Raw genomic sequence first — 17,694 nt, 5'->3', positions numbered from 1 at the left:
AAGCTTACCTAGAGGTCTTAATAACAAGTAATTCCTATGGTGATCATGTATAAATGATCGTCGTACCATAAATGTATATGTTTATCGCGGGAGTTAATAAAGTTTCTACGGGGGTTACCAACAGGTAAGGTTGAACGCAAACATGTACAAATGATCGGGATACTATCAACATATAGATCTTTGTGAGTTAGAAGGACTATACCTATTGAAAAATAGGATTTTTGATTGGATACTTATGAAGATACCTATCAAAGGATAGGGTTTTGTCTGGATCACATACAAATGATCGATGTGCTTCGTCGAAAGACAAGACTCTACTACGGAGTATTGGATTGAGAGTGATGTCGTGGAAAGAGATACCTATCAAGAGATAGGGTTTTGGTATCTATCAGTATAAAGGATTTTTGGAGTACTTGTTTGGATGATAGGGTTTTGGTACCTATCGAGCGATAGGGTTTGAAGTACCTATTTGGATGACAGAGTTTTGGTACCTATCGAGCGATAGAGTTTTGTCGTGATTTAGATCGCGTACGAACGATCTCGAGTTCTTGTCAACAAACAAGGATTTAATACCTATCAAAAGATAGGATTTGGATGTGGAGTCGTGTACGAACGACGTCTCGACCTATCGATATATAGGGTTCTTGTAGATGGAGTCATGTATGAACGATGTCTCAAACTATCGACAAATAGAGTTTTGGTACCAAACTACAATTAAGGTTTTAAAAATGGTATCGTGTACGGATGATCTCACGTACTTATTAACAGATAGGGTTTAGGGTACCTAAATACAATTAAGGTTTTAAAACGGGATCGTGTACGAACGATCTCACGTACCTATCAACAAATATGGTTTAAGGTACTTAAATACAATTAGAATTTTAAAACGGGATCGTGTACGAACAATCTCATGTACCTATCAACAGATAGGGTTTAGGGTACCTAAATACAATTAGGATTTTAAAACGAGATTGTGTACGAATAATCTCACATACTTATCAACATATAGGGTTTAAAGTACCTAAATACAATTAGGATTTTAAAACGAGATTGTGTACGAATAATCTCACATACTTATCAACATATAGGGTTTAAAAAGTGGAGTCGTGTACGAACGTCGTCTCGACCTATCGACAAATAGAGTTTTAATGCGGAGTCGTGTATGAATGACGTCTCGGTCTATCAATAGATAGGGTTTTGGTAACTAACTACAATTAAGGTTTTGAAATGGAATCGTGTAAGAACAATCTCACACGCCTATCAATAGATAGGGCTTAGGGTACCTAAATACAATTAGGGTTTTAAAATGGGATCATGTACGAACGATCTCACTTACCTATCAATAGATAGAGTTTAAGGTACCTAAATATAATTAGGGTTTTAAAACAGGATCGTGTATGAACGATCTCACATACCTATCAACAAATAGGGTTTTTGGTACCAAAATATAATTAGGGTTTTAAAACGAGATTGTGTACGAACGATCTCACGTTCCTATCAACAAATATAGTTTATGATATCTAAATACAATTAGGGTTTTAAAACGGGATCGTGTACGAACGATCTCACGTATGCTTCAACCCATTTGGTGAAATAGTCTATGGCATCGAGTATGAACTCGTGTCCATTTGAAGCATGGAAATATATTTTCTCAATGACATTGATGCCCCATGTAGAAAAGGGCCAAGGAGATGTCATATTGTAGAGGAGCGAGGTCGGTGTATACTTTAGGTTATCATATATTTGGCATTGATGACAACTCCTTACATAACTCAAATATTATTGTTCAAGGTTTTTTCAATAATATCCTAGGCGGAATATTTTTTTGGCTAAAGCCATTCCATTCATGTGTGGGCCGCATGTCCCTACATTTATTTCTTCCATGATCCTCTTGGATTCATCAGTATCAATGTAGATCATGTTTTGACCGTCGAATGATTGACGATAAGCCTGTTGGTGATCCAAGTATAGTTGGTGGAATACTGATGCAATGTCCATTGTTCCTTAGCTCAGAAGTGGTGTAGATATTCTCCATACTCAATATACTTCTAGAGAGTATCGTATTAAGGGTTAATATCATCCTCACAAGAAGTTAATGCTCCCTTCTCAAAAGTAGGTCGTTGTATTTATTGAATTCAAAGGGGTTTAACTTTAATTCTATCGGGAATTTGAGTCATGGCTGATAAAGTAGCCATGGCGTTTGCGAAGCGGTTTCGACTTTTTGGAGCATGAACAAACGATACATGATCAAACTTGTCCATGAGTTTGGTTTGGTGGGTGTGGTAAGGGTTTAGGTTTTCCCCTTTCACTTGCCACGTGTCATTGATTTTGGATATAACCAAATTAGAGTCACCAACAACTTCTAGATTGGTTTCACCTTTTTCGTAAGCCAATTTGAGATCCGAGAGGTATGCCTCGTATTCATACTTATTACTAGTGACGGGATATTTGAGTTTTATGTTGATTGGGTTGTACGTCCCTTTCGGGTCAACTAACAAAATCTCAATTCTGTAATCCTATTTTCTAGAAGCTCCGTCAAGAATCATTTTCTATGTGTCTGATGTAACACTCATAATTCTCTTGTCGGAGAACTCAAGTTTGTCTTCTAACTCAACATTGATGGCTTGGTCAGTAAGGAATTCCACAACAACGCTTCCTTTAATAGACTTCTGTACCATGTAGTCTATGTCGTATTTAGACAACATCATCATCCATTTGGCTAGCCTTGGTGATAGAAGTGTTCATTATAGAAATAAGTGGATCGGGTTCAGTCTTGATACCAACTTGATGGTGGTGGGCTTTAATGTAGTGTCTCAATTTTTTGGTGACCCATGCAAGTGCCCAACATATTTTCTCACTTGGAGTGTAATTGATTTCACATTCAGTCATTGTTTTATTGATGTAGTACACAACCGTTTCGATTTTGTCCTCATTTTCTTGAGCCAACAGGCTTCCCGTAGATGTGTCTGTTACAGTAAGGTATAAGATGAGGGGTATGTCGGCTTTAGGCGACATGAGTAATCCTTGATTCTAACAAATACTTGTGACAACCTTTGTCCATATAAACTTTTGGTCTTTCTTCATAATCTTAAAAAACGGATCGCATGTCATGGTAACGTTGCTGATGAATCGGCTAATGTATTGGATTTTTTTTAGAAATCCTCGGACCTCTTTTTCGTTTTGAGGGACCAGAATAGCTGTGATTGCTTCAATCTTAGAGGGTTCAACTTCTATTTCCCTCTTTTTGATTAAGAAGTCGAACATTTTACCAAATGTGACTCCGAAGTTATATTTCTTCGGATTGAGTCTTAGTTGTTTTTTTCCGATTCGTTGTAGGAAGTTCTCGAGGTTTTGGACATGTCCTTGCCGATCCTTTGATTTGACGATCATGTCGTCGACATATACTTCCACTTCCTTGTGGATCATCATGTCTTGGATGATCATGGTGACTGACATTTGATATGTGGCTCCTACATTTTTAAGACCGAAAGACATGACACAATAACATAATGTTCCTACTTCTGTTATGAACGTGGTCTTTTCCTTGTCTTGCGGGGCCATCTAGGATTTGGATATATTCTGAGAATCCGTTCGAATCCGTCCATGAACGATAGCCATTCATGACCGCAACATGATCGATTAGTATGTCAATTTGTGGTTAAAATATTTTTTCTTTTTATTATCTATAAAATTTATTTTTTAATAACTCAATTAAAATCCAATTAATTAAATAATCTCAATTTAAATAAGATCATATTTAATTTAAAAAATATAAATTTATGATAAACAATGATGTAATTAAAACTTTTTATTTTGAACCAGTTTAAATTAAACAGAAAATCAATCGAGCTGACTATTTATAAAATATTTAAGCCAAACCTAATAATTTGATTGATTGGTTTAGCGAAGGCCTTACCATTTAACCTAATCGATTATTATTAATATTTAAAATATACCTAATTTATTTATAACTCATAGATTATTATTAAAATTTAAAATATACCTAATTTATTTATAACTCATAGTTGATACTGTACACAGTGGCGAACTTACAAGAGGGGGCCTTGGGTGTCCGGGCCTCCCCCAATCAAGGTAAAACTTTTAAGATATTTTATATATATTTACCAAATAAGGCTTTGTCCTGATGACTTTGGAGCTGAAATCTATAATAGAGGTCAGGTGATCAAAACCCTGCCTCTAAGATACAATATTTATAATAATACATAAATTTTAGTTAATATATAAATAAAATTTATTTATATAAGTTAAAATATAAAGAATTATATATAAAATAATGAAAATCATATAATATTATTATTTATTTTAAAACTACATTTATATTATAATTTATTTAAAGGTAAAATAACCATTTATATAAATATAAGAATAAAATATTATTTTATATTTCTTAATTTTAAATTAGTTTTAAATTATTTCAACAAATAAATGTATTTGTTAGATTTTATTTAAGTGTCTAGGGTTGACACATATTTATTTTTAATTATTTATTTTATGTATGATATAGAATAATGGGGATGTTCTATAAACGAATTTGTACTTCTACATCACATGACCATCATGAGTTTTTTCAATCAATTAATGAGCCTACTAATGAGTCTAATGTTACTTATCAAATATATATGGTTAGAATATAGCATATCAAAAGATGCATCATTTTGTTTTGGTGTTATCTTTTCAAACCTTTAAATAGAGAAAACGTAGATGATACATTTATAGGAGATGAGTACAAAAATTGGAAAATGGCATTAGAAAGATTCAATCATCATATGAGAACTTCAAATAGTTGTCATAATGAAACTAAAGTTCAATTTGAATCATTTTAAGATCAAAGTCTTAACGTGAGAAACGTTTTATGTACACATGGTCGTGATATAGAAATAAATTATCGCACCTGTTTAACGACAATGTTTGATGTAACACGCTTTCTATTGAGACAAGGATTACCTTTTCGAGAACATATGAGTCAAGTAGTTCATCAAATAAAGTTAATTTTCTTGAATTGATTGATTGGTATATTCAACATAATGAAGATATTTTGTCTTCTTTTGTACCGACTCATGGACAAGAATAATTTTGTAATTGTGCTTGTTAGTATTTTTATGTAATTATCGAGTAAAATTTTAATTAAAAAATGCATTTATTTGATAGCCAAAAAAATGCTACGTTACTATGTATTTGGCTCCCCGAAAAAATATTTCTGAGTCCGCCACTTACTATACATATTTATCCTAACAATTAAGTTTATCACATTTTTATAGTGCAATATACATTTGATGCTATATGTTTTTTAAACCAAATATACATGTTTGATATTTGTTTTTCTAATGCATAAATATATTATTTAGTAATAATTTTCATACAAATGAATTAAATAATGACTTAAAATTCAAATGATGTCATGGATCGATGTTATGAATGATGTCATTAAGCAAAAAAAAAACAAAATACCAAAATGGGTCCACTTTCTTGCAACATGTTGAAGTCATTGTCGTCTAATTGTATATATTAGGAGTGATTGTAAATAAATTATTATTATTATTATTCTATTTTATATTATAGTATAGAATTAAGCTATTGTGGATTTGATTTTTCTTTTCTTTTTTTTTCATGTTGTTTAAATATAGATGACGTGGAAGCTTGAACTAATTAAGCCTATCTATTCTTTGTGTGGTTCTTGATTATGGAGGAGACTAAGAAGAATGGAGACGACCATAACTCCACTTGGAGGAGTTAATTCATTTCAATCAAAATCAAGAAATCCCTAAATTATTAAACAAAAACAATTAAAAGACTTTTCATATTTATAGACTTCCCTATCCCTTAGACTTTTCATTATCCTATTATTTATATATATATATATATATATAAATAAAATGAAAATACAAAATACTTTTATTCTAATATTCTCTCTACTTATTTTTTTTATATTCATTTCAATTACTTAAGTGAATAATTTTTTTTTAATAATCTTACTTAAATTTAAGTGTTCTTAATAAAAAAAAAAAATCTAATTTTGTTTTAGTTTAAATAAGATTATCTAAGAAAGAAGAACAGTCAATATAAACAAATGGACTTTAATCTTAGCTAATTAGGCCAGATTTGAACATTATCCTTATTATAGACTAGGAGGTGAATTAAAATTTGTAATTTTATACATGAATATATATATTAAGATAATTTTGTTAATATCAAAATAATATTTAAATAGTTATAACCCCATGTTCTAACCTTAACCCAATAACATTTATTAATCATTATTAGATATATATAACAAGATAAATAAATTTTGTGACTGAGCCAACACATTAAATGCAACAATACTATGAAAAAAAATGAATTTATAGATTTTTTTTTTTGAAAGAATGCTACACATTTCATTAGTTCACAATACTATAGACTACCACATATAACTTCAACAAAATTTTTAAAAACAAATAATTACATAATTTATTATACGAAATATATCATATTTATCTATAAACTTGATCGAAGTGTCAAATATACTTGTGTATAAAAACATTTTATTTATATATCTACAAACTTAACTAAATGTGTCGTATTTATTAAATTAACAAAAATATACTAACAGTGTTATTATTATTGCCAGTGACTTTAAAAAAAACTTAACAACCAATATGCCATTATTTATTTCGATTAAAAAGTACTTATTTAATATATATATATATATATATATATATATATTTATTATCTTTGCAATTAAACATTTTATTTAAAATAATAAAAAATAAAATATTTATAATTTATAATTTTATTTCAATTTGTTTAATAAGCTTACAAATATCAATTTATTACAAATATCAATTTATGAATACTTATAATAATTAAAAACAGTAATAATTTAGAATAAAATATATTATTATATTTAACACATCTAATTAAGTTTATAGTTAAATATGATATTCTCTCAAACTTATTACAAGCAACATTAAGATCACTAGCATAATGTTCATCAGTTGCGAGAATAAATAAGATTCACATCTACAAAGTGAAAATAGATAATACTCACATTTTTATTGTCACTATATATATTATCGTTTTATCGCCTTCATCAACTTTTTCATCGACAATATCTATGGTATGAACATGAAGGACTTTAATGGTTGGGACAATCTAGTGGTCGTCTTACTCCTCTCATTCTTGTTTTTGTTATTTATCAAAAAAAAAAAAACATGATAACAAATTTGATAAGGAGACATTCATTTAACTTTTTTCTCATTAGTTCATTGATTTTACCCTCATTTCTCGGTCAACCAAAAATATCATTTCTTACATAATAGACATATAATATTACTAATATCGTAATCTCATTTTTGCACCAAATTATCTCAACAATACCAATATCTTTTAATTTCACTTTTGACAAACACATAATCTCATCATATCATTAACCTTCTTACATTAACTTCTTTAGTAGACCAACAATCTCATAATATATTTAGCCACCAATATTTGTTGTTTTCCAATTAGTCTTTCATTACTAATATATAATCTTATCTCTTGGCAAACCAACAACAAATCTCTTATCATTGACAAACCAATGTTACTAGCGTCTTTTTCCCTCGGTAAACCAACCACATATATTAATGACACTTTCATATCTCTTATCCCTCGACAAACCAACCACCAAACTCAATCACACTTTCACACGCCTCTTATCCCTTTATAAAACACATCTCAATCACATTTTCACACCTCTTTAATCGCGTGACCTCACGATCCTTTATTATCGGTCTTTTATCCCCCGGCAAACTAACCATCAATTTCAATCATCCCAATCCTAATGTTACTGGTCTCATATCCATCAGTAATCCAACCACCAATCTGAATCAACCTCACGATCCTTTGTTACCGACCTCTTATCTCTCGACAAACCAAACACAAATCTCAATCACACTTTAACAAGTCTATTATCCTTAGTAAATAAATATTATCGGTCTCTTATCCATCGAAAAATGAACCATTACCTCACGATCCTTTACCGGTCTCATTCGAACTCTTGTCTCGAGTGTGGGCCTGTTATCCACAAATATAATTTACATAAATTTGTATTTGCAAGGATTCGAACATTTATCTCGGGTGTCAAAGATGATCACTTAAACTATCAGACCATTTATGTTGTGTTTTATTTATAATTTTGTGTATGCATGTTGTTATATATATATTATAACTAATAAAATTTTAATTTTTTAATTTTTGATTTATTTTTTTGATAAATTTCATAAATAACATTAAACCATTTTTATTTATAAACTAAAACTATATTTTCAATATAAAAAATATTATTTATCATTTTGTGTTAAATATAAAATGTGGATAAATATTAAAAAAAATTAATTTATTTTTAACTATTTTTTCAGTATAAAAAATATTAGTTATCTGTCTAATGTAAATTGTTGAAAAGTAATAAAAAATAATAATTTATTTTTATTTAAATATATCGCAAATTAAGTTTTAATAGATTGTTATATATATAATATAATTTTAAAAAATGGTCCATATATATAATATAATAATATAAAAATAATTGATATAAATAGAATTATTGATTATATATATATATTTATTAAAAAATTATATAGAAAAATATTTATTATGTTAATATAATTAAATTAATTTTTATTTTTAAAATTGATTAATTCTTCTATTGTTATTGTTTTATTTATTAGTTAAAGATAGAAATGAAAAATTAATATTTTTATATAATTTAAAAAAATGGTGTAGAATTATTGATAAATTGGTGTAGAATTATTAATATATATCATTACATTTGTGACGAAAATTTACTGAGGTATAAAGGCTGTCAAAAAATTTCGACGATTTTACTTACATCATTTGTGACAAAAATAATGCATAAACAATTATGCAAATTTAGCGATGCTCATTTCCATCATTTTTGTGGACAATAAATACATGACACAAATTCCACGGGAATATTTCTAAGGTATTTTTGATATATTTTTCGACGAATTTAAATTTCGACAGATATTTTTGACGAAATTTGCGCATATTTTTTTGACAATTTCGGATTTCGTCAGAAATTTTTATTTTTGACAGATATTTGACGGAATTTGTTATTAAAATTTCTGTCGAAATTTCGGTCACAAATTTATTAACCTAATATTTTGTAATGGTCATAATTAACTGGTCGTTCATAGTTGGTTTCGCAATCAGCGACTCCATCGTCACCAAGTTATCTCTCAATCTGACCGGTAAATATATAAGACTTTTATCTTTTACTTTATCCAATTTGATTGCTCTTTGATTAATAGTCATGTATGTATGTATGTATATCTGATTACTACTAGATGAATTTCATCTATGCGTCAATTTTATTAATGAACACTTGTTATTCTAATATAATTTATTAAATTGTTAATTTTGATTATACATTTAATTTATTAACTATCCCGTGCATTTGCTCGTATAAGAATATATACAAAATATTATTTATCTATAAATATTTTTAACTTAAAATTTGTTTTAGTTTATAAAAATTAAGTTTAATCTTAAACTTAATGTTAACATATATTTTATTCCCTCGACACCCACTTAATCATTAAAATTACCGTCATCTTGTGACTCACACTTTTTCATATGCGTTTTTTATCCCCTCGACAAATCACTTACTATTCTTAGTCGACCTCAATTGATGACACACCTCTTATCTCTTGTCAAACGCAATCACTAATCCCCCAATTGACCATCTTCCTGTGACTCACACTTTTTCATATTCCTCGATAAACCACTCACCAATCTTTACCTCTCTTTTACTCTCGTTTCAATAAATCAACAACCAATCCCAATTTTGATCACAGACCCCTTATCCAATGTCAAACCAACCACTAACCACCACACGACCTCCATCTCGTGACCTTACACTTTCAAATGATCGTCAAACCAATCACTTATTCTGACTTCACACTTGTTAAACCACCCACCACCCGACATATCCATCTCGTGACCTCACACTTTCAAATGCTCACCAAACCAACTACTAATTCCAATCACACACTCGACAAACCATCCACCACCCGACCTCCATCTCGTGACCTCACCTCACCCTTTCAATTGCTCGTCAAACTAACCACTAATTCTAATATCACACTCGACAAACCATCCATAACCAGACCTCCATCTCGTGACATTACACTTTTAAATGCTCGCCAAACCAACCACTAATTCTGACCTCACACTCGACGAACCACCACTACCCGACCTCCATCTCGTGACCTCACACTTTCAAATGCTCGTCAAACTAACTATTAATTCCGACCTCACACTTTTAGATGCATCGTAATCTTTTGTTTAAAAGTTACGCCACCATATATTATAGTCAAGAATGCATCCTTGAAAATCTAAATTTACATGATTTGGGATTCGAACCCTATTTTTAAGCATGAAATGTGAACACTTTAATCGCCACACCACTTGAGATTGTTGAAATAATTTTATTATTTTGTGTATGTATATATTTTGTATTTAATATTTATTAATAATTAGTTAACTTTTATATTAATCAAAAAAAATATTTATACTGATAGAGAAAATATTATATATATTTGATGAGAAAAAAATATATAATAAAAGAAAAAATGTATTTATATAAAATTAATAATTAAAAATAATTTAATATACATTATATATATATATATATATATATATATATATATATATATATATATATATATATATATATATATATATATATATATATATATATATATATATATATATATATATATATATATATATATATATATATATATATATGGACGGATCTAGGAATTTGGGTGTGCTTAAAATACAATTAAGTTTGATTTAAAAATATTATGGTGGGTTGAATAAAATAAATGAAAATTATGAAAGAAACAAGTGAATAAATATAAATATAATATTTTTTTTAAAAAATTTGTTTAGAAGAATAATGAATAAAAATGAAAAACAATTAAGGAGTCATGTCACTGTTTTATTGGGAAAAAAATTATTTTTTTGTTTTGTGATTCTAAGCACACTTCAGCCTTAAATATGTAACTGAAAAAATGAACAAAATATAATTTATAAAAATTATCACAGATAAATGATAATATTATTATTATTGAAAGATTAGTATATGCTACCTTAATATTAATTATTATAAAAAAATAATTATTTATTATATTGGTCATAAAAAAATTATGGATGTAAAAGAATTGAGTTATTGTGCTGGTGGATAATTGTTTTGAGTTTAAATTTTAAACATATAGAAATAGAATAGAAAGAGAAATGAAATCAGATTAGATCTTCGGGAAGATAATATAATAAATAAATAAATAATTTATTTATTTATTTACTATATTACCCTTCCTCTTGTCATAAGAACATGTTAAGTTAACACCAGAGGATCTCATGACAAATGAAATAAAACTATAAAAAATTTTATTCGTTTTCATATTCAAACTGACTCACCGGACCCATACCGGCTGTATTCTTAAAAGAATGAAACTGCAAACTAGATGATCATCTATCAGATCACAATTCACTACACTATTTATTTTATTATTTAAAAAAAGAGAATAAACATGACAAACAACCCCATCACGCATTCAAACTCGCCAGAACAAAATAAGATTTTTTTTTACTATGTTCCATCTCTTCAAAAATCACAACTAGTGCAACTATAAGGACGTAATCAACATTAGGATAAACATTAACCAAGTATTCAGTATTCATGAAACTACCTTGATCGTTCATCTGCAATTCAATCAAATAGAATAAAATCAAATCAAATCAAATTAATTTATAATATTATATATAGAAAATTACTCATCTGAGCAATAAGGATGTTTTTAGTGTTTCCAGCATATATCTCTTTTTCATAGATCTTGAAATCACAGCAACCACTTTCCTCTGAATTGGTAGCCATGAAAACATCATATTCAGTGTTGCTTTGGAACATAGAATGCGACTTCACGCTAAATAGTAAATTATTATCTTCTGTACTGTCTCCCCTGAAAACTTCCCACCTTGAATGTGTTGAGTTATGGAGCATACACTTATAATAAACTCTACATTGTTAATTAGAGTTTATTGGGTTTTCTTTTTTTGGTTTTGGGCTTGGGCCTGACCAAAGTTATTTAGGTTTATTACCTGAATGTTTACCCTATAAATATGTGATTATTAAGGGTTTACATTGGTTAGACAGAATTCTAGAGAGAAAAAGTGTGAGGCAAAAACTCTGTATTCCTTCTTCTTCTTCATAGTAAATCTGGTGGTGGCTGAAGTGGATGTAGCTCAATTTGAGTGAACCACTATAAATCTGTGTGTTCTTGTGTTCTTCTTTCTTGTGTTTTTACAGATTGTTTTCAAGCTGGTAGGATTTGGGAGATACAAATCCTAACAACTGGTATCAGAGCAGCTAGGCTAGATCTGGGCATTGAAAATAATGGCAAGTGAGAATAGTATAGGACATGGGATTGGAAGATTTGATGGGAAAGATTATGTCTTCTGGAGAATGTAGATTGAAGATTATCTCTATGGAAAGAAGCTTCATGTTCCTTTAAGTGAGAAACCAGAGAAGATTGATGAAGCTGAATGGAAACTCCTTGATAGACAAGTTTTGGGAGTTGTCCGATTGACGCTAGCCAAGACAGTTGCTCACAATGTAGCAAAGGAGAAGACCACCATGGGTCTGATGAAAGCTCTTTCTGATATGTATGAGAAACCATCTGCTAACAACAAGGTACACTTAATGAAAAGACTCTTTTACTTAAGAATGGTTGATGGTACTTCTGTCACTACTCATTTGAATGAATTCAATACAATTGTGAATCAATTGCAATCTATTGAGATTGATTTTGGGGATGAAGTTAGTGCCCTGATTTTGTTAGCATCTCTACCAAATAGCTGGGAACCTATGAGGGCAGCAATTAGTAATTCAGTTGGAAATGCTAAACTGAAATTTGTTGAAGTTAGAGATCGTATTCTTGCTGAAGAGGTTCGTAAAATTGATTCTGGTGAAACGTTCAAAGGTTCTGCTCTGAATGTGGAAAACAGGGGAAGAGGTAATGATAGAAATTTCAACCGAAGTAAGAGCAGATCTATGTCAAGGAGCAGGAGGAGTCAGTCCAAGTATGGGAGGACATTTGAGTGCTGGAATTGTGGTAAACAGGGTCATCTGAAGAGGAACTGCAAAGCACTGAAGAAAAACGGTGATGATAAAAATGATGCAGCCAACGTTGTTACAGAATCTGTCACTGATGCGTTACTTCTGTCTGTTGATAGCCCGATAGATTCATGGGTTTTGGACTCATGAGCGTCTTTCCACACCACTGCTCACAAAGAATTAATGGAGAATTATGTGGCTGGAATCTGTGGGAAAGTTTATCTCGCAGATGGTGAGCCACTGGATATTGTTGGCATTGGTGACATCAAATTGAAGATGGCAAATGGTTCTGTTTGGAAGATTAATAAGGTGAGACACATTCCAGGTTTAATGCGCAATTTGATCTCTATTACACAACTTGATGAAGAAGGTCACAATTTCAGTTGTGGAAATGGTGCATGGAAGGTGACTAAAGGAGCAATTGTTGCTGCTCGAGGTCACAAAACTGGAACGTTATACACGACTTCAACTTGAAGAGAAACAGTTGCTGCTGTAATTGATGACTCGAAGAATAGTGAGCTATGGCATTGCAGGTTGGGCCATATGAGCGAAAAAGGGATGAAAATTCTTTTGAAGAATGGACAGATTCCAGAACTGAAGTCTGTTGAACATCAGTTATGTGAAAACTGCATTCTTGGAAAACAAAAACGGGTGAGTTTCTTAAAAACTGGGAAGGAGCTCAAGAAAGAAAGACTAGAGTTGGTACACACTGATGTGTGGGGACCTGCACCTGTTTCTTCTATTAGCGGATCATACTACTATGTGACTTTTATAGATGATTCAACAAGAAAAGTATGGGTTTACTTTATGAAGCATAAGTCTGAAGTATTTGCTATTTTCAAGAAGTGGAAGGCTTTGGTTGAAAATGAAACAAATCAGAAAGTTAAGTGCTTGAGATCCGACAACGGAGGTGAATATATCAATTCAGATTTCAAAGAGTATTGTGCTGAGAATGAGATCAGTATGGTGAAGACTGTTCCCCGAACGCCTCAAGAGAATGGAGTAGCTGAAAGAATGAATCGAACATTGAACGAGCGTGCTAGAAGAATGAGATTGCATGCAGGGCTGCCTAAAACCTTCTGGGCAGAAGCTATTAATACTGCTGCCTATTTGATAAACAGGGGACCCTCTGTTCCTCTTGAATTCAGAATTCCTGAAGAAGCTTGGAGCAATAAAAAGGTAAACCTTTCTTATTTGAAAGTGTTAGGATGTTTATCATATGTTCATATTAATGAATGTGATAGGAGCAAACTTGATCCAAAGTCTAATAAATGTTTTTTCATTGGTTATGGTGATATCGAGTTTGGTTATCGTTTCTGGGATAATCAAAATCGGAAGATCATTCGTAGCAGAAATGTTATCTTCAATGAACAGGTTCTCTACAAAGATTGTGTTGGGAAGACATTAGGTGGTGATTCCAAGTTGGAAGAGACTAGTACAGTCGATTTGAGAGAATCTTCAGCTGAATATATACCGGTTGTCGAAGAAGAACAATGTGTTGTTGAAGATGAAATCGTTGAGAACGTGGCCCCAGAGGTAAATCAGCAAACACCGGTTATACAGTTGAGAAGATCATCAAGGAATCGAAAACCAGTTGAGAGGTGGTCTCCATCTCTAAACTATATCTTGTTGACAGATAGAGGTGAACCTGAATGCTATGAGGAAGCAATACAATCTGATGAATCGGTTAAGTTGTAGTCTGCGATGAAAGATGAGATGGACTCTTTGATGTTGAATCAGACTTGGAAGCTCACTGAGCTACCAAAGGGAAGGAAATCACTTCACAACAAATGGATCTTCAGGATTAAAGAAGAACAAGATAAAACCATGAGGTATAAGGCAAGGTTGGTTGTGAAAGGATTTCAACAGAAAGAAGGTATTGACTACAATAAAATCTTCTCTCCAGTAGTTAAATTGATGACAATTAGAACTATTTTGAGTTTGGTTGTGAAAGAAGACCTTCATCTTCAAAAAATGGATGTCAAAACTGCTTTTCTTCATGGTGATCTAGATGAAGAAATTTATATGCGACAACCAGAAGGATTTGAAATCAAAGGAAAAGATGAGCTTGTGTGTAAGCTTCAGAAGAGTCTGTATGGTTTGAAACAGGCTCCAAGGCAATGGTACAAGAAGTTTGATAGCTTCATGAAAAGTAACAATTTTTTGAGGTGTGAAGCTGATCATTGCTGCTATATCAAGAGGTTTGATAAATCGTACATTATTCTTCTTCTCTACGTTGATGACATGTTGATTGCTGGAGCAAGCTTGTATGAGATTAACAAGCTTAAGAAAAAGTTGTCTGAAAAGTTTGCAATGAAAGATTTGGGTGCTGCAAAACAAATCCTTGGGATGAGAATTTTCAGGGATGAAGAAGTTCTCAAGCTTTCACAAGAAGAATATGTGAAGAAAGTTCTTAGTAGGTTCAACTTGTATGATGCAAAACCAGTTACTACCCCCTTAGCTAGTCACTTCAGACTATCTAAAGATCAGTCGCCTTCAACAGAGGAGGAGAAAAATTACATGGCCACTGTTCCATATGCCTGTGCCATTGGTTGTATTATGTATGCGATGGTTTGCACAAGACCAGACATAGCACATGCAGTGGGAGTTGTTAGCAGATTCATGAGCAATCCGGGTAGACAACATTGGGAAGCAGTAAGTGGATACTACGATACTTAAGAGGAAGTACGAGTCTCGCTTTGTGTTTTCGAAAGTCTAATATGGGTTTAGAAGGATATGTTGATGCTGACAATGGTGGTGATGTTGATAGTAGAAAGAGCACAACATGGTACATTTATACTCTGGGAGGTACTGCAATCAGTTGGGTATCAAAATTGCAGAAGATTGTTGCTCTTTCTAGTTGTGAAGCAGAGTATGTTGTTGTGACAGAAGCTGCTAAGGAGATGATGTGGTTACAACCATTTTTGCGAGAATTGGGTCAAGACTACGAGAAAAGTGTGTTGCGATGCGACAGTCAGAGTGCCATTCATTTGGAAAAGAATCCTGTTTATCATGGCAGGACGAAGCATATACAGGTTCGTTATCATTTCATCCGGTCAGCTTTAGAAGATGGAGTATTAGCTCTTGAGAAGATTCCCGGGAGTGAGAATCCAGCTGATATGTTGACGAAAACTGTGACAAATGAGAAACTGAAGTTGTGTGCAACTTCAGTTGGTCTTCTTCGTTAAGACACCGAATGGAAAGCCACTACCGATCGAGAGATGATGAAGTTAGTCTCCAAGTGGGAGATTGTTGAGTTATGGAGCCTACACTTATAATAAACTCTACATTGTTAATTAGAGTTTATTGGGTTTTCTTTTTTTGGTTTTGGGCTTGGGCCTGACCAAAGTTATTTAGGTTTATTACCTGAATGTTTACCCTATAAATATGTGATTATTAAGGGTTTACATTGGTTAGACAGAATTCTAAAGAGAAAAAGTGTGAGACAAAAACTCTGTATTCCTTTTTCTTCATAGTAAATCTAGTGGTGGCTGAAGTGGATGTAGCTCAATTTGAGTGAGCCACTATAAATCTGTGTGTTTTTGTGTTTTTCTTTCTTGTGTTTTTACAGATTGTTTTCAAACCGGTCGGATTTAGGAGATACAAATCCTAACAGAATGCATGGTCATTGTCTGAAAATGTATTTTCTTTTTCAAAAAAGACAACACATAGATATGGGGTCGTTGGAAAAAGATTTAATGAAGTAAAAACGTACACATTCCTGAAGAGTGAGGATGGTGTTTCCGGCGGGATCAAGGAGGTGCCGACGACGATGGAGGCCGAAGGAGTGCCCCGTCACCTTAAACAAGATATTTCCATTAACGCCGGTGACGGCGTATTTTTGTTTACTTAGGCTGCTGAAGTTCTTCTTTTTTATGGTGATATCAACTGGGTAAGCTAAAAGAATTGAGGGTTCACGACTGAGATCTGGCCGGAGCTGGAAGTCGACGCCATAAATAATCACCTTCCGGTTGAGATATTTGTATTGGTCTTTTGAAAGTCTTTAATTTTCCTTTTATTTGTTTTCTTCTTATTATTCTTTATAAATAGAAGAAAGAGAGAAGATAATGTTTGGATGGTCAATTGTAGATATTTTTATTTGTTATAATTTTATTTTATTTTGACAAAAATTAAAATAAATGGTAGGATATATTGATAACTTTTTTTTTTATCTAACTAATAATTTGTTTTATCCATTTCTTATCTATTTTTATTTTATAATTGAATCACATATTTTATACTAAATAAAAATAAAATTCCTTTCATTTCTTATTTTAACAATTTAAAAAAATATTTGTAATTATAATGAAAATAAAATACAAATTTTCTAATAACTTTATTAATTAATTTAAATAAGATAAATACTTAGCAAATAATATTATAGATTTGATTTATTTGTTATAAATTAAATTTAATAACTACTTATATCTATTACTCATTCTTTTATATAAAATGAAACTAATTGAATTTATATGAAATAAATTAATAACACTAGCTTCTATTTCTATTTG

This window comes from Impatiens glandulifera, chromosome 5 (assembly GCF_907164915.1).
Source record: "Impatiens glandulifera chromosome 5, dImpGla2.1, whole genome shotgun sequence".
Classification (NCBI taxonomy): domain Eukaryota; kingdom Viridiplantae; phylum Streptophyta; class Magnoliopsida; order Ericales; family Balsaminaceae; genus Impatiens; species Impatiens glandulifera.
Note: the sequence above shows the minus strand (reverse complement) of the source record.